The sequence below is a fragment of the Lithobates pipiens genome, unplaced genomic scaffold (genome assembly GCF_037356315.1).
Source record: "Lithobates pipiens isolate NorthernLeopardFrog02 unplaced genomic scaffold, aLitPip1_a1.2 Scaffold_175, whole genome shotgun sequence".
In the NCBI taxonomy this organism is placed as follows: Eukaryota; Metazoa; Chordata; class Amphibia; order Anura; family Ranidae; genus Lithobates; species Lithobates pipiens.
In genome coordinates this window covers 759,324-786,427 of record NW_027507757.1, presented here as the reverse complement: position 1 = coordinate 786,427, position 27,104 = coordinate 759,324, and the positions used below count along the sequence as shown (strand labels likewise).

At 46.6% G+C, this 27,104-nt stretch overlaps 1 pseudogene; it reads right to left on the bottom strand.

The window, feature by feature from the left end:
• LOC143986656 (C3a anaphylatoxin chemotactic receptor pseudogene) overlaps positions 1 to 27,104 on the bottom strand; it is a 146,192-nt pseudogene that overhangs the window by 55,492 nt on the left and 63,596 nt on the right.

Here is a 27,104-nt window from a genome sequence, read left to right as displayed (position 1 = left end):
GCCGAGCCCCAGGAGTCACTTCCTCCCTGATCCTGCTGCTGCCTGGACTGAAGTGCGAGTGCCCTCAAACTATTCCAGTCAGATGCCTTTTTTTTTCTTCTCCCGCCGGCGCCACCACTCGCCTCACTGCTTCTTCTCTCAGGCCAAGTGAGGAACAGAGGGGGAGGAATCACTCCGTGGTGCCAGGGAAGGCACTATAGAGGAGGCGGGCACGGAAGAGACATTCTGACATTCTTCTGCACCCGATATAGGAGAAATAGTCCCTCCCCCTGCCGCCACCTACATAAACACATTGAGCTATTGGAATAAAAAAAATGTAAAAATTTGGTGGGGTGGGGATGATGTTTGGTCATGGTGGCTGGAGGATTTTATTTTATTTTTTTACATTAATTAGTTCTCTGTTCAGGTTGCCCGGCCCCCCTGCTGGTCAGGCCCGGTACAACAGGGTCAGTTGTACTGGCCTATCAGCGGCCCTGACCTGCTGTATACTCCTCAAGCTTCACCCCCGCTACCTGCTGGGTCCCTGACTTGACTCTGCTGAAGCTTTCCCACGTCTTCACTGTCCCCGGCTAGTGAAAAAGGCTGCTCTAGAACTTCTTCAGACTTCATGTACTGGCCTCTGATAACAGGAGAGGTTGTCCCTTAGTGGCAACTGTTTCCCCTTTACCTTGGACCTTGATCCTAACTTGCCTCTGGTAAACGGAGTGGTTGTCCCTTATGACACCTGCTTCTCCTCCACCTTTGGCAACATCCCCATCTGGCTGAACCTCTGCAACTTGGTTAGGCTCCCGACATGAAGCCCCAACCCCACACTGCTTAGTGTAACAGCCTAGCGGCCAGGTGCTCCCGGATAGGCCTCAGACTTCTGGCCTAGCAATATAACACACGTCCACCCAGACAGCCATCTAGGTGGCACAGAACCCCGATCACCTGACTTCTCCCGAATAAATAAGCTCTCCCAGCAGGCCATGGGGCCAAAGAGACTTCTACCAATTGGCTGGGACAACTTATCCACTCCTAACCTGAATTCGCCATGCCCTTGTCATTCTAATACCACAGGCGGCAATGTCACCTAGTGACAGAAGAGAGAGGTGCACCATATTCAGGTTTAGGGCAAAAGTCAGTGGATCACCCTAACAATTAGCCAGGCTAGTGACCACCTAGCAAACTACATTTCTGAGCAGCCCTGTTTAGGACCAGGGTGCTACATATACAATATGTAAAGCACTAGATTATTTCCGGTAATAAAAATAACAAATAATTGTCAATATTTAGACGAATACCAGGTGTTGGCAGTGATGTCACTGGGAACCCCATTTTCAGAATTTTCTGGGTACCTAAAACCAATCCATTGGTGGGAACTTCCTCAATGCTCAAGAGTGAGATATGGGGGGGGGGGGGTGTTCCTTTCTTTTGACCTTTAAATGGTTGGGTATGATGTGGAACACAATCTGGGCATCACTGGGCCCTGTAAAGTTATTTAGTTAAAAATAATGGTAGGGTGTCTCTTTATATTAACATTTCTTACCCACATACACTTAAAAACTGGATAGGGCCCCAAGGGACTGCCAAGCTGGAGTACCTTTTTAACTTTTGTTGAATCTTCCTGTGGCCCCGCCAACTGCTCATGGGATACTCCTGCCCGCACATCCTGCGGATTCCAACCAGTTGACATCTCTGGTCTGAAGTTCTGCCAGGATCCTCCTCCGGCACTTGTGTACCTTCTATACCACATCACCATCTCTGTCACATTCTGGGGCACTTGGCCTGGAGATGCAAGTGAAGTTGCCCTTGTCCTCCCAATCTTCCATCAGATACATGACATTCTATATGCGTGAGAGAGAGAGAGAGAGAGAGAGAGAGTCTTTTCTCCATCGATCTGTAAACATTTCTAACATGGATGGCCTTACTCTACAAAACCTAACACCTAAATACATATTAGAAAAACCTCAGAACTTGTTTTAATATAAAGTAGGGATGACTCTTTGAATTTAGTGCTGCTAACTCTGTTTTCACTTGGTCATCCTAAAGTTCTGTGTTATGGTTTGGTTCAGAACTTCCCGGAGCCAAGAGTACCTTAGTGGAGGGGCCACATGACTGGGGGGGGGGGACGCTGGGGGAAGATCATAGTTGCCAAATGTCCTGAATTTCCCAGGACATTCCCGGGATTAGGACTCTGTTCCCGATTTAATCTTTTCCCGGGAAATTCGGTAATTCGCGATTTTCGCCACCGCCCGCTAGAGGTCCGCGGAGACAACATTTTCAAAAAGACCAAAAGTAGGCTTGGCAGATGGCTACAATAGAGATGCTGCGGCGCTTATGGAAAGGGGCGAGGGATGGGCGGCGCCACAGCTCAATCTCTTTCCACGCAGCAACTTTGTCTGGAGGAGCCGGGGGGGGGGGGGTAGATGTTAGGAGGACTGATGGGGACACCAGATATTAGGAGGACCGATTGGGAAAAAACAGATGTTAGGAGGACCGATGGGGACACCAGATGTTAGGAGGACCGATGGGGACACCAGATGTTAGGAGGACTAATGGGGACACCAGATGTTAGGAGGACTAATGGGGACACCAGATGTTAGGAGGACTAATGGGGACACCAGATGTTAGGAGGACCAATGGGGACACCAGATGTTAGGAGGACCGATGGGGACACCAGATGTTAGGAGGACTGATGGGGACACCAGATGTTAGGAGAACTGATGGGGACACCAGATGTTAGGAGGACTGATGAGGACACCAGATGTTAGGAGGACTGAAGGGGATATCAGATGTAAGGAGGACTGGTGGGGACACCAGATGTTAGGAGGACTGATGGAGACACCAGATGTAAGGAGGACTGATGAAGACACCAGATGTTAGGAGGACCGATGGGGACACCAGATGTTAGGAGGACTGATGGGGACACCAGATGTTAGGAGGAATGATGGGGACACCAGATGTTAGGAGGACCGATAGCAGATCCCCTATGTAGTTTAACACTGAAGGCCCTAGAGGGCCACGCCCAAATCTACTGCTAACAGACTCTCCAACATTAGCACGACCAGTTCACAAGGAATGGGATTGACTGCAGTGACGCAATGGGGTGGTCTACCGAAGGCTCCTCAGGTGATCCCGAAGATAAGTGGCAGCTATTCTTACCGAGAAAACATAGGAAAATGGTGCTGAGTGCCTTACATGACAATCATGGCCACCTAGGGTCTGAGAGGACATTCAAACTGGTAAAAGACCAGTTCTATTGGCCCTGTATGTGGGATATTGTCACTCCTGCATACGCTGTATACAGAGGAAGACTTTACCCCACAGAGCTGCCCCAATGGACCATCTTCAAAGTCGAGGACCACTGCAATTGGTATGTATTGGTTTTCTATGTTTGGAGCCTGACTGGAGTGGAGAGGGAAATGTTCTGGTGGTGACCGACCACTTCACCATTCCCAACTAATTCCCAACTAATTCCCAACTAATTCCCAACTAAGGACCAGCAAGCATCTACGGTGGCCAAAATTCTGGTAGAGAAGTTCTTTGTCCACTATGGCCTACCTCAGCGTATTCACTCTGACCAGGGGAGAGACTTTGAGAGTAGACTCATTAAAAGACTGTTAGACCTATTGGGTGTTCAGAAGTCAAGAACCACCCCCTACCACCCTCAAGGAGATCCCCAGCCAGAACGCTTTAATCGCACCCTCCTGGATATGCTAGGGACTCTTATGGCTGAAAAGAAACAGCATTGGAGCAGACACTTTGCAGCTATTGTACATGCCTATAATAGCACTGAAAACGATGCCACAGGCTATTCATTATATAGGCTGATGTTCGGTAGGGAAGCTCGACTGCCAGTGGACTTAGCATCTGGCATCTCTTTAGATCATACCTCAATGGTGTCACACAGAGGGTATGTGGACTGCCAGAGGAAGAGCCTGAAGACAGCATATGAGAAAGTCCAGGCTGCCTCAGACAGCCAGGGCCAGCAGAACAAGCAAAACTTTGACCTAAAGGTGAGAGTACATGATTTACAGCCTGGTGACGGAGTGTTACTGAGGAACTCGGGTGTCCCTGGGAAACACAGGGATGGCTGATCGGTGAAAGTCGCAGCCCTACATCATCTGCAAGCAGTTGCCAGGACTGCCAGTATACCGGATTCGCCCAGAGGGAAGCACAGGCCCACTAAATACCTGGCACTGTAATTATCTGCTACCTTTATCAGAAGCAGTCCATATATATATATATATATATATATATATATATATATATTATATTTTTTACATTCTGTTCTATTGTTTTTTCTATTCTAGTCTTTTCTATTATAATTCAATTTAATTCTATATATATAGAATAGAATAGAATAGAATAGAATAGAAAATAATAGAAAAGAAAAGACTAGAAAAACAATAGAACAGAATAGAATAAAATATGATATATAATATAGTTTAATCTATTATTATCTATTGTTTTTCTATGTTATTTCTATGTTATTCTTTTCTATTATTTTCTATTGTATTCTAATCTTTTCTATTCAAATTTGATTTTACTCTATAGGAAATTTGAATTTTGGAAGATGTTGTGTGTGTGTGTGTGTGTGTGTTTATTTATTTATATATTTATGGTCGGAGCCCTCCGCTGTAAGAGATATGAAAGAACACATAAACACGTCACAAGTAGGGATGAGCCGAACACCCCCCGGTTCGGTTCGCACCAGAACTTTCGAACGGACCCCCACGTTCCATACGAACGTTAGAACCCCATTGAAGTCTATGGGACTCGAACGTTCGAAATGGAAAGTGCTAATTTTAAAGGCTAATATGCAAGATACTGTCCTAAAAAGGGTTTGGGGACCTGCCTCCTGCCTCAGGGGACATGGGTCAATGCCTAAAATGTTTTTAAAAATGGCCGTTTTGGCGGGAGCACTGATTTTACTGATGATTAAAGTGAAAAAAAAAAGTGAAATATTCCTTTAAATATGGTGCCTGGGGGGTGTCTGTAGTATGCCTGTGAAGTGCCACGTGTTTCCCGTGTTTAGAACAGTCCCTGCACAAAATGACATTTAACGGAAATAACACCATTTAAAACTGCTTGCGGTTTTAATGTTATATCTGGTTCCTGCAATGTGGTTGAAAATCATTGAGAAAAATGGCATGGGTAGCCCCCCCTGCCCATTACCAGCCCCTTTGGGTCTTGTACGCATATTAAGGGGAACCCCGTACCCATATTAAAAAAAGGAAATGCGTGTGGCCCCCAGGCCCTATATACTCAGAACAGCAGTATACAGGCGGTGCAAACAAGACAGGGACTGTGTAGGTTTGTTGTGTTAAGTTGAATCTGTTTGTAATTTTCAACTGGTACATTTTTAAAGTGTAGCTCCAGTCAAAAAAACAATTTTTAAGCTTTTTGGAAAACATAGGGAAGGGTTATCACCCCTGTATAATTTGTTTTGTCGTCCATCTTTTTTCATCTCACTTGCTGCTGTCTCCTTGCGTTTGCAAGTAGGAGATGTTTGTAAGTTGGATGTTTGAAAGTAGGGGCCTGCCCTATATGCTCTGCAGAAATGGCGGAACAAGGTGTTGCCAAAACATTGTAAGCCCTCAAAGTGACTCTTGGTGGGCGCTGGAGCGCCCTGCTGTGAACGATTATATCAAGAATTGTAATTACATGCCATTGTTGAACAGTGGTAGAAAAATTGACCTGTGGTGGTTGTGGTGCTGGTGCCACAACACTATAAGTCCTCACCGTTACTCTGGGTGGGCACAGGAAGGGGCCCTCCTGTGAAATATTATATCAAGAATTGTAATTACATGTCCCTGTTAAACAGGGGCAGAAAAATTTGGCCACACTGCAACCTCTTCCATATACTCTAGTTTTATTGCAGGAATTAGCCCTGCTGCAAAGCATTGCATCAAAAATTGTAATTAAACGCCCCTGTTAAACAGGGGCAGAAAAATTGGGCCTTAGGCATCACCCAGAACCAGAAATGTTCTTCCAACATATCAGCGGAGGAGGAAGAGGATAGACAATCAACATAACAGGACAGTCACTCAGCATCAGCATAGGCAGTCTTGAAGGGATGTGGTATTTCAAAAAAAAATTATTCGGTTACATCAGCTTCAGGTGCTTGGTAGCTGTGGGTGATCCAAGACTGATTCATCTTGATGAAGGTCAGTTGATCAACTGATTCGGTGGACAGGCGCACCCTGTGATCGGTAACAAAGCCACCAGCAGCACTGAAGGTGCGTTCCGAAAGAACGCTGGATGTAGGACAGGCCAGTAGCTCAATTGCATACTGTGCAAGCTCTGGCCAGTGATCCATCCTCAAGACCCAGTAAGCCAGAGGATTTTCGGTGGGAAAGGTGTCCAAGTCTGACCTTGCCCCTAGGTATTCCTGCACCATGTAAATCAGACGCTGGCGATGGGTGCTGGAACCAATCATACCTTGGGGCTGCGGACTAAAAAATTGTCTGAAAGCATCAGTCAGACGGCCACCTTCTCCACCGCTCCTTCTGACCGATGCCTCAGCAACACGTTGCCCAGGACCAGGAGTTTGTAACCTCCCAGTCTCTGGGAACGCGTTGCACAGACCTTTCTGCAAGGCCTCCCGGAGATGTCTCATCCTCTGCTCCCTCTGCGATGGCAAGATAAGGTCGGCAACCTTACCCTTGTACCGTGGATCAAGGAGAGTGGCCAGCCAGTAATGGTCCCTCTCCTTGATCCGAAGAATACGAGGATCCTTCCGCAGGCTTTGCAGGATCAGGGAGGCCATGCAGCGTAGGTTAGCTGAGGCATTCGGTCCGAGGTCCTCTGGGTCACTAAGGACAACATGATCCGCAGCTACCTCCTCCCAGCCACGTACAAGTCCACGTGTTTCTTGGGACTGTAAATCATCCCTATAAGACTGCTGATGCTGATGCTGATGCTGAGTGCCAGCCTCCACCTCCATGCTGACACAATCATCCTCCTCCTCCTCTTCCTCCTCCTCACCCTCTTCCTGTGTGATGGGTGGCACAGCAGGAACACTGTCTGGATAAAGGGGGCCTTGAGAGGCAAGGAAGTCCTCCTCTTCCTGCCTCTGTTCTGCCTCAAGTGCCCTGTCCATTATTCCACGCAGCGTATGCTCCAAGAGGTGGACAAGAGGTACAGTGTCACTGATGCATGCACTGTCACTGCTCACCATCCATGTGGCCTCCTCAAACGGTGACAGGACAGTGCATGCATCCCTGATCATGCCCCACTGGCGTGGTGAGAAAAACCAAGCTCCCCTGACCCTGTCCTGGTGCCGTAGTCGCACAGGTACTCATTGATGGCCCTCTGCTGCGTGTGCAGCCGCTGCAGCATGGCCAACGTTGAGTTCCACCTGGTGGGCATGTCACATATAAGGCGGTTCTTGGGCAGGTTCAACTCCTTTTGGAGCTCAGCCAGCCGAGCACAGGCATTAAATGATCGGCGGAAATGCACACAGACTTTCCTGGCCTGCTTCAGGACATCATGTAAGCCGGGGTACCTGCCCAAGAACCGCTGCACCACCAGGTTAAGGACGTGAGCTACACAGGGCACATGGGTCAGTTGTCCCTGTCGGAGGGCGGAGAGGAGGTTGGTGCCATTGTCGCAAACCACCATTCCTGGCTTAAGCTGGCATGGCGTCAACCACCTCTCGGCCTGCCCCTGCAGAGCTGACAAAACATCCGCCCCAGTGTGGCTCCTGTCCCCCAAACAAACCAGCGCAAGCACGGCATGGCATCGTTTTGCCTGCGTACTTGCGTAGCCCCTGGAACGCCTACGGAGCACCGCTGGTTCTGAGGATAGAGCACTGGAAGAGGCCATGGAGGAAGAAGAAGAGGAGGGGGTGGAGGAGAGAGGTGTGTCACAACCAATAGTAGCATTTTGGAGGCGTGGTGGCGGAACAACCTCCAACACTACTGCACCTTGTCCTGCATCCTTCCCAGCAGCCAGAAGAGTGACCCAATGGGCCGTGAAAGACAGGTAACGTCACTGTCCATACCTGCTGGACCATGAGTCAGCGGTAATATACACCTTACCGCTGACCGCCCTGTCCAGCGAGGCAAGGACATTGCCTTCCACATGCCGGTAGAGAGCCGGAATCGCCTTCCGTGAGAAAAAGTGGCGTTTGGGGACCTGCCACTGAGGAACCGCACATTGTACAAACTCACGGAAGGGGGCCGAGTCTACCAACTGAAAAGGCAGCAGTTGAAGTGCTAGCAATTTAGCCAAGCTAGCATTCAACCACTGGGCATGTGGATGGCTGGGAGTGAACTTCTTCCGCCGGTCCAGCAGCTGGGGCAGGGACATTTGCCTGCTATAATCAGATGTGGATGTACCACTAGCAGAGTTCCCGGAAGCACTTGGCTGTGACACACCTAATTCTACACCTTCATTCCTCTCAGAGCAGGTTTCAGAGAGGACTGAAGGTCTAGTGGGGTTGGAGATGCCAGCTGATGAGGAGCAAGGAGAGGTCCGCTTTGTTCTTTGGTGTGGGTCTTTGAGGTACGCTTGCCAACGAGCTGCATGGCAGGTCAACATATGTCTGGTCAAGCATGTGGTGCCCAAGCAGCTGATGTTTTGGCCACGTGAGATACGCTTGAGACATATGTTGCAAATAGCAGCGGTGCGATCTGATGCACTCGTCTCAAAAAAGGCCCACACCAAAGAACTTTTAGAATAACACGCAGAGGAAGCGTTCTGCACAGGCGGAGCTCTGCGGTGTGATTCAGTCGGTGTGCTGCCCCTAAGCTGGCCCCCGGAGGGCATCCTGCCTCGTTGGACATGTGCCTCCTCCTCCTCCTCCTCCTCCTCCCTCCTTCCAGGCACCCACGTGGAGTCAGTGCCCTCATCATCCCCTCCCTCTTCATCACTGGAGCAAACCTGGCAGTATGCTGCAGCTTGTGGAACATGACTGCCAGATTGCTGTCCTTCTTGAGCATCCCCTCTCTCTGCGCTCACGCTACTGCCTTCCTCTAGCTGAGTGTCATCATCAGAGCCCACCAAACACTGGGCATCCTCCTGGAGCATGTACCCAACACTGTGCTCAAAGAGTTCAGGAGACTCCTCAGGAGGACGTGGTGGGTCTAGGGAAGGAGTCACTGATGATGACATTGAGAGGAGGGAAGACAATGTGTTGGCAGCTGCTTTGCTACTACCCTGAGACTGGGTGAGAGAGGATGAGGAGGATGAAGAGGGCTTGGTCATCCACTCTACCAAGTCGTTGGCATGTTGCGGTTCAACATGTCCAGCTGCAGAAAAGGACAAGCATGTCCCATGGCCACGTGCTGATGACAATGCACCGCGTCCACGACCAGCACTGTTGTCTCTAGACACAGAGCCTGCTTGTCCTCTTTTATCGGCTCGCGCCTGTCTGCCTCTCCTTGCTGGCCTTCCAGACATGGTAATGGCCTGAAGGGAGTTGGGTAAAGCAGTAGTTGGGTAGTTTATATTGTGCTGGAGCCACACAACACCCACTAACTCCTGCAGATGCCTTTTTTATAGAACAGCAGAGATAAACGGGTATATACAGATGTATACTGTGCTGTGCTGGAGGCACACACAACTTCCAATAACTCCTGCAGATGGCAATTGGGCCCAAATAGAGAACAGCTATGTAGGTGGATTATAGCGGTATGTACTGGGTACAGAGCACGCAGACAGCACGCACTATCTCCTAACACTACTGACTGCAAGCTCTATTATTAAAGATGGACCACTAGCTATATAGGTGAGGTGAATATCACGGTGTATACTGCGGTCAGGGCACGCAGACAATAACCAGAAAACAGCAGAGTTAAAGGGGTATATATACAGATGTATACTGTGCTGTGCTGGAAGCACACACAACTTCCAATAACTCCTGCAGATGACAATTGGGCCCAAATAGAGAAGAGCTATGTAGGTGGATTATAGCGGTATGTACTGGGTACAGAGCACGCAGACAGCACGCACTATCTCCTAACACTACTGACTGCAAGCTCTATTATTAAAGCTAGATCACTAGCTATATAGGTGAGGTGAATATAGTGGTGTATACTGCGGTCAGGGCACAGACAATAACCACTACACAAGAGCAAGATAGGAAATCAGCCAAAAACGATTGGTGTGTAACTGTGTTGAAGGTACACAGAACACCCACTGCTTCAGATGCCAACACACTACACGAGGCCGCCTCAAAGGCGGCCTTATATAGTGTGGGGCGTGCACTACATAGCCTGAGCTATGATTGGCCACAGGCAGGATGCCTGTGGCCAATCATGGCTCTCCTCGCTGCTGGCGCTGCGATTGGCCAAGCATGCGGGGTCACAGTGCATGCTTGGCCAATCACGAGCCAGCAATGCACTGCGCCACCGCAGTGCATTGTGGTCATTGTGGTCCGCGCGCGCCACACGAATTTTGACGCGAACGGACCAAGAGTTCGGATTTCGCCGAACGCCCGAACAGCCAATGTTCGAGTCGAACGTACGTTCGACTCGAACACGAAGCTCATCCCTAGTGATCAGTGAGAAGAATGTTCCTTACATTGGTGATCAGTGAGAAGAATGTTCCTTACATTGGTGATCAGTGAGAAGAATGTTCTTAAATTGGTGATCAGGTGAGAAGAATGTTCTTACATTGGTGATCAGTGAGAGAAATGTTCCTTACCTTAGTGAACAGTGAGAAGAATGTTCCTTACATTGGTGATCAGTGAGAAGAATGTTCCTTACATTGGTGATCAGTGAGAAGAATGTTCCTTACATTGGTGATCAGTGAGAAGAATGTTCCTTACATTGGTGATCAGTGAGAAGAATGTTCCTTACATTGGTGATCAGTGAGAAGAATGTTCCTTACATTGGTGATCAGTGAGAAGAATGTTCCTTACATTGGTGATCAGTGGGAAGAATGTCCCTTACATTGGTGATCAGTGAGAAGAATGTTCCTTACATTGGTGATCAGTGAGAAGAATGTTCCTTACATTGGTGATCGGTGGAGAAGAATGTTTCTTACATTTGGTGATCAGTGAGAAGAATGTTCCTTACATTGGTGATCAGTGGGAAGAATGTTCCTTACATTGGTGATCAGTGAGAAGAATGTTCCTTACATTGGTGATCAGTGAGAAGAATGTTCCTTACATTGGTGATCGGTGGGAAGAATGTTTCCTTACATTGGTGATCAGTGAGAAGAATGTCCCTTACATTGGTGATCAGTGAGAAGAATGTTCCTTACATTGGTGATCGGTGGGAAGAATGTTTCTTACATTGGTGATCAGTGAGAAGAAGGTTCCTTACATTGGTGATCAGTGGGAAGAATGTTCCTTACATTGGTGATCAGTGAGAAGAATGTTCCTTACATTGGTGATCGGTGGAAGAATGTTTCTTACATTGGTGATCAGTGAGAAGAATGTCCCTTACATTGGTGATCAGTGGGAAGAATGTTCCTTACATTGGTGATCAGTGGAAGAATGTTTCCTTACATTGGTGATCAGTGGAAGAATGTTCCTTACATTGGTGATCAGTGAGAAGAATGTTCCTTACATTGGTGATCAGTGAGAAGAATGTTCCTTACATTGGTATCAGTGAGAAGAATGTTCCTTACATTGGTGATCAGTGAGAAGAATGTTCCTTACATTGGTGATCAGTGAGAAGAATGTTCCTTACATTGGTGATCAGTGGGAAGAATGTTCCTTACATTGGTGATCAGTGAGAAGAATGTTCCTTACATTGGTGATCAGTGAGAAGAATGTTCCTTACATTGGTGATCAGTGGGAAGAATGTTCCTTACATTGGTGATCAGTGAGAAGAATGTTCCTTACATTGGTGATCAGTGGGAAGAATGTTCCTTACATTGGTGATCGGTGAGAAGAATGTTCCTTACATTGGTGATCAGTGAGAAGAATGTTCCTTACATTGGTGATCGGTGAGAAGAATGTTCCTTACATTGGTGATCAGTGAGAAGAATGTTCCTTACATTGGTGATCGGTGGGAAGAATGTTCCTTACATTGGTGATCAGTGAGAAGAATGTTCCTTACATTGGTGATCGGTGAGAAGAATGTTCCTTACATTGGTGATCAGTGAGAAGAATGTCCTTACATTGGTGATCAATGAGAAGAATGTTCCTTACATTGGTGATCAGTGAGAAGAATGTTCCTTACATTGGTGATCAGTGGGAAGAATGTCCCTTACATAGGTGATCAGTGAGAAGAATGTTCCTTACATTGGTGATCAGTGGGAAGAATGTTCCTTACATTGGTGATCAGTGAGAAGAATGTTCCTTACATTGGTGATCAGTGAGAAGAATGTTCCTTACATTGGTGATCAGTGGGAAGAATGTTCCTTACATTGGTGATCAGTGAGAAGAATGTTCCTTACATTGGTGATCAGTGAGAAGAATGTTCCTTACATTGGTGATCAGTGAGAAGAATGTTCCTTACATTGGTGATCAGTGAGAAGAATGTTCCTTACATGGTGATCAGTGAGAAGAATGTTCCTTACATTGGTGATCAGTGAGAAGAATGTTCCTTACATTGGTGATCAGTGGGAAGAATGTTCCTTACATTGGTGATCAGTGAGAAGAATGTTCCTTACATTGGTGATCAGTGAGAAGAATGTTCCTTACATTGGTGATCAGTGAGAAGAATGTTCCTTACATTGGTGATCAGTGGGAAGAATGTTCCTTACATTGGTGATCGGTGAGAAGTATGTTCCTTACATTGGTGATCAGTGGGAAGAATGTCCCTTACATTGGTGATCAGTGGGAAGAATGTTCCTTACATTGTGATCAGTGGGAAGAATGTTCCTTACATTGGTGATCAGTGGGAAGAATGTTCCTTACATTGGTGATCAGTGGGAAGAATGTTCCTTACATTGGTGATCAGTGAGAAGAATGTTCCTTACATTGGTGATCAGTGAGAAGAATGTTCCTTACATTGGTGATCGGTGAGAAGAATGTTCCTTACATTGGTGATCAGTGAGAAGAATGTTCCTTACATTGGTGATCAGTGAGAAGAATGTTCCTTACATTGGTGATCAGTGAGAAGAATGTTCCTTACATTGGTGATCGGTGAGAAGAATGTTCCTTACATTGGTGATCAGTGAGAAGAATGTTCCTTACATTGGTGATCAGTGGGAAGAATGTTCCTTACATTGTGATCAGTGAGAAGAATGTTCCTTACATTGGTGATCAGTGGGAAGAATGTTCCTTACATTGGTGATCAGTGAGAAGAATGTTCCTTACATTGGTGATCAGTGAGAAGAATGTTCCTTACATTGGTGATCAGTGAGAAGAATGTTCCTTACATTGGTGATCAGTGAGAAGAATGTTCCTTACATTGGTGATCAGTGAGAAGAATGTTCCTTACATTGGTGATCAGTGAGAAGAATGTTCCTTACATTGGTGATCAGTGAGAAGAATGTTCCTTACATTGGTGATCGTGAGAAGAATGTTCCTTACATTGGTGATCGGTGAGAAGAATGTCCCTTACATTGGTGATCAGTGAGAAGAATGTTCCTTACATTGGTGATCAGTGAGAAGAATGTTCCTTACATTGGTGATCAGTGAGAAGAATGTTCCTTACATTGGTGATCAGTGAGAAGAATGTTCCTTACATTTGGTGATCAGTGAGAAGAATGTTCCTTACATTGGTGATCAGTGAGAAGAATGTTCCTTACATTGGTGATCAGTGGGAAGAATGTTCCTTACATTGGTGATCAGTGGGAAGAATGTTCCTTACATTGGTGATCAGTGAGAAGAATGTTCTTACATTGGTGATCAGTGAGAAGAATGTTCCTTACATTGGTGATCAGTGGGAAGAATGTTCCTTACATTGGTGATCAGTGAGAAGAATGTTCCTTACATTGGTGATCAGTGGGAAGAATGTTCCTTACATTGGTGATCAGTGGGAAGAATGTTCCTTACATTGGTGATCAGTGAGAAGAATGTTCCTTACATTGGTGATCAGTGGGAAGAATGTTCCTTACATTGGTGATCAGTGGGAAGAATGTTCCTTACATTGGTGATCAGTGAGAAGAATGTTCCTTACATTGGTGATCAGTGGGAAGAATGTTCCTTACATTGGTGATCAGTGGGAAGAATGTTCCTTACATTGGTGATCAGTGGGAAGAATGTTCCTTACATTGGTGATCAGTGAGAAGAATGTTCCTTACATTGGTGATCAGTGAGAAAGAATGTTCCTTACATTGGTGATCAGTGGGAAGAATGTTCCTTACATTGGTGATCAGTGAGAAGAATGTTCCTTACATTGGTGATCAGTGGGAAGAATGTTCCTTACATTGGTGATCAGTGGGAAGAATGTTCCTTACATTGGTGATCAGTGAGAAGAATGTTCCTTACATTGGTGATCAGTGGAAGAATGTTCCTTACATTGGTGATCAGTGGGAAGAATGTTCCTTACATTGGTGATCAGTGAGAAGAATGTTCCTTACATTGGTGATCAGTGGGAAGAATGTTCCTTACATTGGTGATCAGTGAGAAGAATGTTCCTTACATTGGTGATCAGTGAGAAGAATGTTCCTTACATTGGTGATCAGTGGGAAGAATGTTCCTTACATTGGTGATCAGTGGGAAGAATGTTCCTTACATTGGTGATCAGTGAGAAGAATGTTCCTTACATTGGTGATCAGTGAGAAGAATGTTCCTTACATTGGTGATCAGTGAGAAGAATGTTCCTTACATTGGTGATCGGTGAGAAGAATGTTCCTTACATTGGTGATCAGGTGAGAAGAATGTTCCCTTACATTGGTGATCTGTGAGAAGAATGTTCCTTACATTGGTGATCAGTGAGAAGAATGTTCCTTACATTGGTGATCAGTGAGAAGAATGTGGTGATGCAGTGAGAAGAATGTTCCTTACATTGGTGATCAGTGAGAAGAATGTTCCTTACATTGGTTGATCAGTGAGAAGAATGTTCCTTACATTGGTGATCGGTGAGAAGAATGTTCCTTACATTGGTGATCAGTGAGAAGAATGTTCCTTACATTGGTGATCAGTGAGAAGAATGTTCCTTACATTGGTGATCAGTGAGAAGAATGTTCCTTACATTGGTGATCAGTGGGAAGAATGTTCCTTACATTGGTGATCAGTGGGAAGAATGTTCCTTACATTGGTGATCAGTGAGAAGAATGTTCCTTACATTGGTGATCAGTGAGAAGAATGTTCCTTACATTGGTGATCAGTGAGAAGAATGTTCCTTACATTGGTGATCAGTGGGAAGAAATGTTCCTTACATTGGTGATCAGTGAGAAGAATGTTCCTTACATTGGTGATCAGTGGAAGAATGTTCCTTACATTGGTGATCAGTGGGAAGAATGTTCCTTACATTGGTGATCAGTGGGAAGAATGTTCCTTACATTGGTGATCAGTTGGAAGAATGTTCCTTACATTGGTGATCAGTGAGGAAGAATGGTCCCTTACATTGGTGATCAGTGAGAAGAATGTTCCTTACATTGGTGATCAGTGAGAAGAATGTTCTTACTTGGTGATCAGTGGGAAGAATGTTCCTTACATTGGTGATCAGTGAGAAGAATGTTTCCTTACATTGGTGGATCAGTGGAAGAATGTTCCTTACATTGGTGATCAGTGAGAAGAATGTTCCCTTACATTGGTGATCAGTGAGAAGAATGTTCCCTTACATTGGTGATCAGTGAGAAGAATGTTCCTTACATTGGTGATCAGTGAGAAGAATGTTCCTTACATTGGTGATCAGTGAGAAGAATGTTCCTTACATTGGTGATCAGTGAGAAGAATGTTCCTTACATTGGTGATCAGTGGGAAGAATGTTCCTTACATTGGTGATCAGTGAGGAAGAATGTTCCTTACATTGGTGATCAGTGAGAAGAATGTTCCTTACATTGGTGATCAGTGAGAAGAATGTTCCTTACATTGGTGATCAGTGAGAAGAATGTTCCTTACATTGGTGATCATGAGAAGAATGTTCCTTACATGGTGATCAGTGAGAAGAATGTTCCTTACATTGGTGATCAGTGAGAAGAATGTTCCTTACATTGGTGATCAGTGAGAAGAATGTTCCTTACATTGGTGATCAGTGAGAAGAATGTTCCTTACATTGGTGATCAGTGAGAAGAATGTTCCTTACATTGGTGATCAGTGGAGAAGAATGTTCCTTACATTGGTGATCAGTGAGAAGAATGTTCCTTACATTGGTGATCAGTGAGAAGAATGTTCCTTACATTGGTGATCAGTGGAGAAGAATGTTCCTTACATTGGTGATCAGTGAGAAGAATGATCCTTACATTGGTGATCAGTGAGAAGAATGTTCCTTACATTGGTGATCAGTGGGAAGAATGTTCCTTACATTGGTGATCAGTGAGAAGAATGTTCCTTACATTGGTGATCATTGGGAAGAATGTTCCTTACATTGGTGATCAGTGAGAAGAATGTTCCTTACATTGGTGATCAGTGAGAAGAATGTTCCTTACATTGGTGATCAGTGGGAAGAATGTTCCTTACATTGGTGATCAGTGAGAAGAATGTTCCTTACATTGGTGATCAGTGAGAAGAATGTTCCTTAATTGGTGATCAGTGGGAGAAGAATGTCCTTACATTGGTGATCAGTGAAGAATGTTCCTTACATTGGTGATCAGTGGGAAGAATGTTCCTTACATTGGTGATCAGTGGGAAGAATGTTCCTTACATTGGTGATCAGTGAGAAGAATGTTCCTTACATTGGTGATCAGTGAGAAGAATGTTCCTTACATTGGTGATCAGTGAGAAGAATGTTCCTTACATTGGTGATCAGTGAGAAGAATGTTCCTTACATTGGTGATCAGTGAGAAGAAATGTTCCTTACATTGGTGATCAGTGGGAAGAATGTTCCTTACAATTGGTGATCAGTGGGAAGAATGTTCCTTACATTGGTGATCAGTGGGAAGAATGTTCCTTACATTGGTGATCAGTGGGAAGAATTTCCTTACATTGGTGATCAGTGGAAAGAATGTTCCTTACATTGGGTGATCAGTGAGAAGAATGTTCCTTACATTGGTGATCAGTGAGAAGAATGTTCCTTACATTGGTGATCAGTGGGAAGAATGTTCCTTACATTGGTGATCAGTGGGAAGAATGTTCCTTACATTGGTGATCAGTGGGAAGAATGTTCCTTACATTGGTGATCGGTGAGAAGAATGTTCCTTACATTGGTGATCAGTGGGAAGAATGTTCCTTACATTGGTGATCAGTGAGAAGAATGTTCCTTACATTGGTGATCGGTGAGAAGAATGTTCCTTACATTGGTGATCAGTGGGAAGAATGTTCCTTACATTGGTGATCAGTGAGAAGAATGTTCCTTACATTGGTGATCGGTGAGAAGAATGTTCCTTACATTGGTGATCGGTGAGAAGAATGTTCCTTACATTAGTGATCAGTGGGAAGAATGTTCCTTACATTGGTGATCAGTGAGAAGAATGTTCCTTACATTGGTGATCAGTGAGAAGAATGTTCCTTACATTGGTGATCAGTGAGAAGAATGTTCCTTACATTGGTGATCAGTGAGAAGAATGTCCCTTACATTGGTGATCAGTGAGAAGAATGTTCCTTACATTGGTGATCAGTGGGAAGAATGTTCCTTACATTGGTGATCAGTGAGAAGAATGTTCCTTACATTGGTGATCAGTGAGAAGAATGTCCCTTACATTGGTTATCAGTGAGAAGAATGTTCCTTACATTGGTGATCAGTGGGAAGAATGTTCCTTACATTGGTGATCAGTGAGAAGAATGTTCCTTACATTGGTGATCAGTGAGAAGAATGTTCCTTACATTGGTGATCAGTGAGAAGAATGCTCCTTACATTGGTGATCAGTGAGAAGAATGTTCCTTACATTGGTGATCAGTGAGAAGAATGTTCCTTACATTGGTGATCAGTGAGAAGAATGTTCCTTACATTGGTGATCAGTGAGAAGAATGTTCCTTACATTGGTGATCAGTGAGAAGAATGTTCCTTACATTGGTGATCAGTGAGAAGAATGTTCCTTACATTGGTGATCAGTGAGAAGAATGTTCCTTAAATTGGTGATCAGTGAGAAGAATGTTCCTTACATTGGTGATCAGTGAGAAGAATGCTCCTTACATTGGTGATCAGTGAGAAGAATGTTCCTTACATTGGTGATCAGTGGGAAGAATGTTCCTTACATTGGTGATCAGTGAGAAGAATGTTCCTTACATTGGTGATCAGTGAGAAGAATGTTCCTTACATTGGTGATCATTGGGAAGAATGTTCCTTACATTGGTGATCAGTGAGAAGAATGTTCCTTACATTGGTGATCAGTGAGAAGAATGTTCCTTACATTGGTGATCAGTGAGAAGAATGTCCCTTACATTGGTGATCAGTGGGAAGAATGTTCCTTACATTGGTGATCAGTGAGAAGAATGTTCCTTACATTGGTGATCAGTGAGAAGAATGTTCCTTACATTGGTGATCAGTGAGAAGAATGTTCCTTACATTGGTGATCAGTGAGAAGAATGTTCCTTACATTGGTGATCAGTGAGAAGAATGTTCCTTACATTGGTGATCAGTGAGAAGAATGTTCCTTACATTGGTGATCAGTGGGAAGAATGTTCCTTACATTGGTGATCAGTGGGAAGAACGTTCCTTACATTGGTGATCAGAATGCCACCCTTACACACAGCTAAGAAGATTTTTGGTGTCCTGTATCTGGCTTTGCCAAGTGGCATGGACTCCAGAACTATAGCACCATCAGATGGGAGGTCAATCAGCCACCCCTAAGAGCCCCTAGCAACCTCTGGAGGAACCCCCTAGGGTTGTAAGGAACACTGGTTGGGAATGGCTTGGCTAGAGCTACACAGGAGATTTTGGTGATTCCAGCCTACTACTAAAATCAATGAATCCATTTTTCTAGTAATAAATGTCGTGTCCCGGAGCAGATATCAGAAGGCGCCTCCTGTTGCCTTTATTACCCAAAAACCTTTCTTCATGTTCATATCTGAATCAGTTTTCACTACTCAACTTCCCATTCTTCTTCTTGGCTACATTCAGTTCACTTTCCATCTCTCTGGCCAATAAGAAGGCTGAAATTTGTCAAGGAGGCACTGATATGGAAGATATGACTGATAATGCCGACAAACTGTCTTTTATTTAAGGATAGTGAAGATATGAAGACATTTATTATCACATTTTGTTTGGCTTCTCTATAAATCATAATGATAACAGAAATCCCCCAAATGGCCCTGATGAGAGACCCCCTCGGAATGTTTGGCTTTGATACAGACACACACAGGTTATAATAGCAATGAAAGGTTCATTTTCCACATCTGTGGCTTTTGAAAATTGCAATAAGTATCCGTGTGTAATTAATCCATGAGTTTGTTAGCTCTCACGTGGATGCACTGAGTAGGCTCGATACTGAGCCATGGGGAGCAGAAAAGAATTTTCAAAAGACCTGCGTAACAAGGTAAAAGAACGTTATTAAGATGGAAAAGGCTATAAAAAGATGACCAAAGCCTTGAATATGCCGGTCAGTACTGTTCAATCACTTATTGAGAAGTGAAAAATTCAGGGATCTTTTAATACTAAGCCAAGGTCAGGTAGAACAAGAAAGATTTCAGCCACAACTGCCAGAATTGTTTGGGATGCAAAGAAGATCCCCCACAGGTAACCTGAGGAGAAATACAGGCTGCACTGGAAGAAGATGGTCTGGTTGTTTCAAGGAGGACAATACGACAATACTTGCACACAAATTAGCTGCATGGTCGAGTTGCCAGACTGAAGCCTTTACTGCGCCGATGCCACCAAAAAGCCCGGTTACAATATGGTTAACAACACCTTGACACACCTCACAGCTTCTGGCACACTGTAATCTGGAGTGACAAGACCAACATAGAGCTTTATGGCCACAAGCATAAGCGCTATGTTTGGAGAGGGGACTACAGTGATAATTATACCATCCCCACTGTGAAGCATGGTGGTGGCTCATTGATGTTTTGGTTGTATGTGAGCTCTAAAGGAACGGGGGGAATTTTGTGAAAATTGATTACAAGATGAATGCAGAATGTTATTATAAAATACTGGCAGACAATTTGCATTCTTCTGCAGGAAAGCTATCGCAATTGGAAACGACAGTGAGAGAGGGAAACGTCATCATAATGGGGGACTTTAATTACCCCGATATTGACTGGGCATAGGGGACAGCTCACTCATTTAAAGGCCCGTCATTTCACCAGTGGTCATCAACTCTGCCCTCAGGGCCCACTAACAGGCCAGGTTTGCAAAATAACTGAAATACATGACAGGTGATATCATTTTGTTACTCAGTGATTGCCGTATTCTAGTCTGCATCTCCCCCAAGGTAATACTTAAAACCTGGCCTGTTAGTGGGCCCTGAGGACCTGGTTGATGACCACTGCCTTACACAACAACTTCATGTCACAGTTGGCAGATTCCCCAACTAGGAAGAACGCCCTGCTAGATATATTAATATACGAACGATCCAAGTCTGATCTCAGATGTGGAAATACGGGACAACTTGGGATCAGAAGGCGTGTCCCCAGAGGTTAGGGTTGGGGTTGGGGTTGGGGTTAGGGTTTTCCCTTGAAGAACAAGATTAGGACTCAGGGATTGGAATAGGGACCTGCTCCAAAGGTCAAATGTCAGCAGGCGTGTCCCCAAAGGGTAAAGGTTCAAGAGGCGTGGCTGACCCACCCCCACCAAAGTGTTCCGCCTACCCCAACTAACTCGCTGAATGAACAAGTCGGGGGAAAGGACGATCTCATGTAATGTAAAACATAGTAAAAGGAGGGTAGCACAAGAACACTACATTTCAAACTAGCCAATCTCTGGGAACTACAGGCCAGTCAGCCTAACATCAATCGTTGGTAAATTATTGGAGGGGGTGATAAGGGACTATAGCCAAGAATTTACGGGGTGAAAAAAAAATATCTTAAGCAGTCATCGGCATGGGCTTACGAAAGGTTGAGGAAGTGAGCGGCCATCTAGACAGGAGAAGGCCCGTGGATTTAGTCTACCTGGATCTTGCAAAGGCATTTGATACAGTCCCCCCAATCCTAATCTACTAGCTGAGGTCTGCAGGCGCGGGCCAGAAGATTTCTTTTTCTTGGGTTAAAAACTGGTTACAGGGGCGTGTCCAAAGGGTTGTGCTAACTAATGTGTACTCAGACTGGTCCGGAATGGTAAGTGGGGGTGCCCCAGGATCCTGTCTTGGGATCAATATATTTATAAATGATATAGAGGACGACATCAAATTTAAGCAGGGCAATAACTTCACATCAAGATATAGAAATTTTACAGCAAGACCTGAGCAAAATAATGGACAGTAGCATTGATAGGTGGGGGCTGGGGGCGCGGGCCGCTCCCGGGTGACACCCGTGGATTGCGGCACCGCTAACACCGCCCGCTGCCCTGATGATCTGCGCCTCGCTTTCAGTGGAGCACACTAAAGCCGGCGCCGCCTCCTCTCTGTTTACATCCAGTGAGGAGGAGGAGTCAGAGGGACACACCGCTGTGTGTATACGTCCGCGGCCGCGCTGTTCTGAGGTCTGTACTGTACACTTCATTATAAGTAGATGGACATGTGCAGGGGGCGCTATGGGAGGGAAGAGGGGTGCCTATGCTGATGGGGGGTCTGCACTAAGGGGGGGTAGTCTATACTGCAGGGGTCTGCACTAAATGGGGGGGGGGGTGTCTATACTGCAGGGGTTTGCACTAAGGGGGTGACTATACTGATGGGTGGGTCTGTATTAAGGGGGGTGTTTATACTGATGGGGGGTCTGCACTAAGGGGGTGTTTATACTGATGGGGGTCTGCACTAAGGAGGGGGATTCTATACTGATGGGGGGGTCTGCACTATATGGGGGGTGTCTATACTGCGGAGTTTGCACTAAGGTGGGTGTCTTTACTGATTTGGGGGTCTGTATTAAGGAGGGTGTCTTAAGGAGGGTGTCTATACTGATGGGGAGTCTGTTTTGGGGGGTGTCTATACTGATGAGGGATCTGCACTAAGGGGGGTATCTATACTGTGGGGGTCTGCACTAAGGGGGATTCTATTCTGATGGGGGTGTCTGTACTGAGGGAAGGGGTCAGTACTTAGTGAGGGGGGTCTATACTAACGGATGGTGGTCTGTACTTAGATGGAGGGTGGTCTGTACTGAGGGAGGGTGGTCTGTACTTAGTGGGGGGGTCTGTACTGAGGGAGGGTGGACTGTACTGAGGAAGGGGGGTCTGTTCTTAGTGAGGGGGATCTATACTATGGGAGGGGGATCTGTACTGAGGGAGGGGGTCTGTACTCAGTGGGGGGGTCTGTACTGACGGAGGGTTGTCTGTACTTAGTGGGGGGGTCTGTACTGAGGAAGGGGGTCTGTACTGAGGGAGGGGTGGTCTGTACTGAGGGAGGGGTGGTCTGTACTTAGTGGGGGGTCTATACTGAGGGAGGGTGGACTGTACTGAGGAAGGGGGGTCTGTTCTTAGTGAGGGGGATCTATACTATGGGAGGGGGATCTGTACTGAGGGAGGGGGTCTGTACTCAGTGGGGGGGTCTGTACTGACGGAGGGTTGTCTGTACTTAGTGGGGGGGTCTGTGCTGAGGAAGGGGGTCTGTTCTTAGTGAGGGGGGTCTATACAATGGGAGGGGGATCTGTACTTAGTGGGGGGGTCTGTGCTGAGGAAGGGGGTCTGTTCTTAGTGAGGGGGAGCTATACAATGGGAGGGGGATCTGTACTGAGGAAGGTGGTCTATACTCAGTGGGGGGGTCTGTACTGAGGAAGGGGGGTCTGTTCTTAGTGAGGGGGATCTAAACTATGGGAGGGGGATCTGTACTGAGGGAGGGGATCTGTACTCAGTGGGGGGGTCTGTACTGACGGAGGGTGGTCTGTACTTAGTGGGGGGGTCTGTTCTTAGTGAGGGGGATCTATATTATGGGAGGGGGATCTGTACTGATGGAGGGGGTCTGTACTCAGTGGGGGGGTCTGTACTGAGGAAGGGAGGTCTGTTCTTAGTGAGGGGATCTATACAATGGGAGGGGGATCTGTACTGAGGGAGGTGGTCTGTACTTAGGGGGGTCTGTACTGACGGAGGGTGGTCTGTACTGAGAGAGGGTGGTCTGTACTGAGGAAGGGGGGGTCTGTTCTTAGTGAGGGGGATCTATACTATGGGAGGGGGATCTGTACTGAGGGACGGGGTCTGTACTCAGTGGGGGGGTCTATACTGACGGAGGGTGGTCTGTACTTAGTGGGGGGGTGTTTACTGAGGGAGGGTGGTCTGTACTGAGGAATGGGGGTCTGTTCTTAGTGAGGGGGATCTATACTATGGGAGGGGGATCTGTACTGAGGGAGGGGTGGTCTGTACTCAGTGGGGGGGTCTGTACTGGCGGAGGGTTGTCTGTACTTAGTGGGGGGGTCTGTACTGAGGAAGGGGGTCTGTACTGAGGGAGGGGTGGTCTGTACTGAGGGAGGGGTGGTCTGTACTTAGTGGGGGGTCTATACTGAGGGAGGGTGGACTGTACTGAGGAAGGGGGGTCTGTTCTTAGTGAGGGGGATCTATACTATGGGAGGGGGATCTGTACTGAGGGAGGGGGTCTGTACTCAGTGGGGGGGTCTGTACTGACGGAGGGTTGTCTGTACTTAGTGGGGGGGTCTGTGCTGAGGAAGGGGGTCTGTTCTTAGTGAGGGGGGTCTATACAATGGGAGGGGGATCTGTACTTAGTGGGGGGGGTCTGTGCTGAGGAAGGGGGTCTGTTCTTAGTGAGGGGGAGCTATACAATGGAAGGGGGATCTGTACTGAGGAAGGTGGTCTATACTCAGTGGGGGGGTCTGTACTGAGGAAGGGGGGTCTGTTCTTAGTGAGGGGGATCTAAACTATGGGAGGGGGATCTGTACTGAGGGAGGGGATCTGTACTCAGTGGGGGGGTCTGTACTGACGGAGGGTGGTCTGTACTTAGTGGGGGGGTCTGTTCTTAGTGAGGGGGATCTATATTATGGGAGGGGGATCTGTACTGATGGAGGGGGTCTGTACTCAGTGGGGGGGTCTGTACTGAGGAAGGGAGGTCTGTTCTTAGTGAGGGGATCTATACAATGGGAGGGGGATCTGTACTGAGGGAGGTGGTCTGTACTTAGGGGGGTCTGTACTGAGGGAGGGTGGTCTGTACTGAGGAAGGGGGGGTCTGTTCTTAGTGAGGGGGATCTATACTATGGGAGGGGGATCTGTACTGAGGGACGGGGTCTGTACTCAGTGGGGGGGTCTATACTGACGGAGGGTGGTCTGTACTTAGTGGGGGGGTGTTTACTGAGGGAGGGTGGTCTGTACTGAGGAATGGGGGTCTGTTCTTAGTGAGGGGGATCTATACTATGGGAGGGGGATCTGTACTGAGGGAGGGGTGGTCTGTACTTAGTGGGGGGTCTGTACTGAGGAAGGGGGGTCTGTTCTTAGTGAGGGAGATCTATACTATGGGAGGGGGATCTGTACCGAGGGAGGGGATCTGTACTCAGTGGGGGGGTCTGTACTGACGGAGAGTGGTCTGTACTTAGTAGGGGGGTCTGTACTGACGGAGGGTGGTCTGTACTTAGTGGGGGGGTCTGTACTGAGGAAGGGGGGGTCTGTTCTTAGTGAGGGGGATCTATACTATGGGAGGGGATCTGTACTGACGGAGGGTGGTCTGTACTTAGTGGGGGGGTCTGTACTGAGGAAGGGGGGGTCTGTTCTTAGTGAGGGGGATCTATACTATGGGAGGGGATCTGTACTGACGGAGGGTGGTCTGTACTTAGTGGGGGGGTCTGTACTGAGGAAGGGGGGTCTGTTCTTAGTGAGGGGGATCTATACTATGGGAGGGGGATCTGTACTGAGGGAGGGAGTCTGTACTTAGTGGGGGGTCTGTACTGAGGGGGGACTATAGTTGGGGAAGGGGGTGACACCAATGTTTTCCGCACCAGGTGACACCAACCCTAGTGACGCCACTGATAATGGAGCGGGCAAATACATGGCAAATTGGGTTTAATGTAAAGTAATGCACTTGGGGGGCAAAAAAACAAATGCAAACTACTCACTGGGGGGGAACGGCGGGAGAATCAAGGATGGAGAAGGATCTGGGGGTTCTAGTAGATGTCAGATTGAGCAATGGCGTGCAGTGCCAGGCTGCAGCTACCAAAGCCGGCAGAATATTGGCATGCATAAAAAAAGGAATATATTCCAGGGATGGATCAATAATCCTCCCGTTTTATAAAACTCTGGTTAGACCACATCTGGAGTTTCTGGCAGACGGTGCGATGGTCTTCCCGACAGACTTTCAGCGGAAGGTCCGAAGGACTTTCTGAATGAACGGACTTGGCCACACATGACCAGACTAAGTCCGCTCATTTTGAACGTGATGACGTAAACGGGACTAACCAAGGAAGTTCAATAGCCAGTAGCTAATATCTGCCCTTGCGTTGTATTTGGTCCGTCAGACCAGCACACAGACCAACGGTTTTCCCGATTTTTAGTCCGTCGGATAGATTTGTATGTAGTTTTATTTCTAGGCCTGTCTGACTTTTGGGGAAGAAAAGTCCGCTGGAGCCCACACACGATCAATTTGTCCGATGGATTCCGGTCTGTCGGAAAGTCCGGTCGTGTGCACGCGGCATTAGATGTGCATCTTAACCAACGGGCACTTACACCCCCTTCCTGCCCAGGCCATTTTTCAGCTTTCAGCACTGTTGCACTTTGAATGACAATTACGCGGTCATACAACACTGTACCCAATCGACATTTTTATCATTTTCTTCCCACAAATAGAGATTTCTTTTGGTGGGATTTGATCACCTCGGGGGGGGGGGGGTATTTTTTACTAAACAAACTAAAAAAAAGACCAAAATTTTTGATAAAATAAGTTTTTCTTTGTTTTTGTTATAAAATATAGTTTTCTCCTTCACTGAGGAGGCGGCACTGATGGGCACTGATGAGTAGGCAATTGATGGGCACTGATAGGCGACACTCACATGCAGCATTGATGGGCACTGATAGGTGGCACTGATATGCAGCACTGATGGCCACTGACAGGCTGCACTGATGGGCACTGACTGGCGGCATTGATGGGCACTGATAGGCGACACTCACATGCAGCATTGATGGGCTGTGATAGGCGACACTCACATGCAGCATTGATGGGCACTGATAGGTGGCACTGATATGCAGCACTGATGGCCACTGACAGGCTGCACTGATGGGCACTGACTGGTGGCATTGATGGGCACAGACCGGCGGCACTGATGGGCACAGACCGGCGGCACTGATGGGCACTGACCGGCGGCACTGATGGGCACTGACCGGCGGCACTGATTGGCGGATTTAATGGATACTAATAGATGGCACTGATGGGCAGGTACTGACAGGTGTTAATGCTGTGCACTAATTGGCACTGTGATTGACACTGATTGGCACTATAGTGGGCACTGATTTGCACTGTGGTGGGCACTGATTGGCACTTTATTGGGCACTGAAAGAGGTTATGATGGGCACTGACTGACAGCTACTGGGCACCGATTGGCAGCTGATGGGTACATTTGATGGGGGCTGTGCTGATAATCAATGTGCTGATTATCAGCACAGACCCCCGCCAATTGGCTCTCCCTGTCAGAGCGAACTGAGGAATGCCGTTTACCAGCACTTCCTGGTTCACGCGATGATCAGCTGTGTGATTGGTCACAGCTGATCACGTGGTAAGAAGCCTCTGTCAGATTAAGTGTTGAGTATATATATGAAAAAGGAAAGAGATTGTGGGACTTTATATGAAGCACACTACTAAATGAAACGAACCAATGAGGACAACAATTGTTTAATTACAAAGGGCCTATATACATATAAATTGGTAGAGAAGGTATATATAATGTAATATAATAAAAAAGGTCTCGACAGATATCATCAAAACAATTGATAGTCCTCAATTATTCCAACATGATACACATAATAATGGACCTTGGGTGTGTGGGCCCAAATTGTACCGCTAACATTTATACATGGATAAGAATCAGCTTCTTTCTCTACGAAACGCGTAGAGATTTCCTACAATGCTACATCACAGTAACTACATGCAATATTTGTATTTTATTATAACGAATCATTCTTATCCATGTATAAATGTTAGCGGTACAATTTGGGCCCACA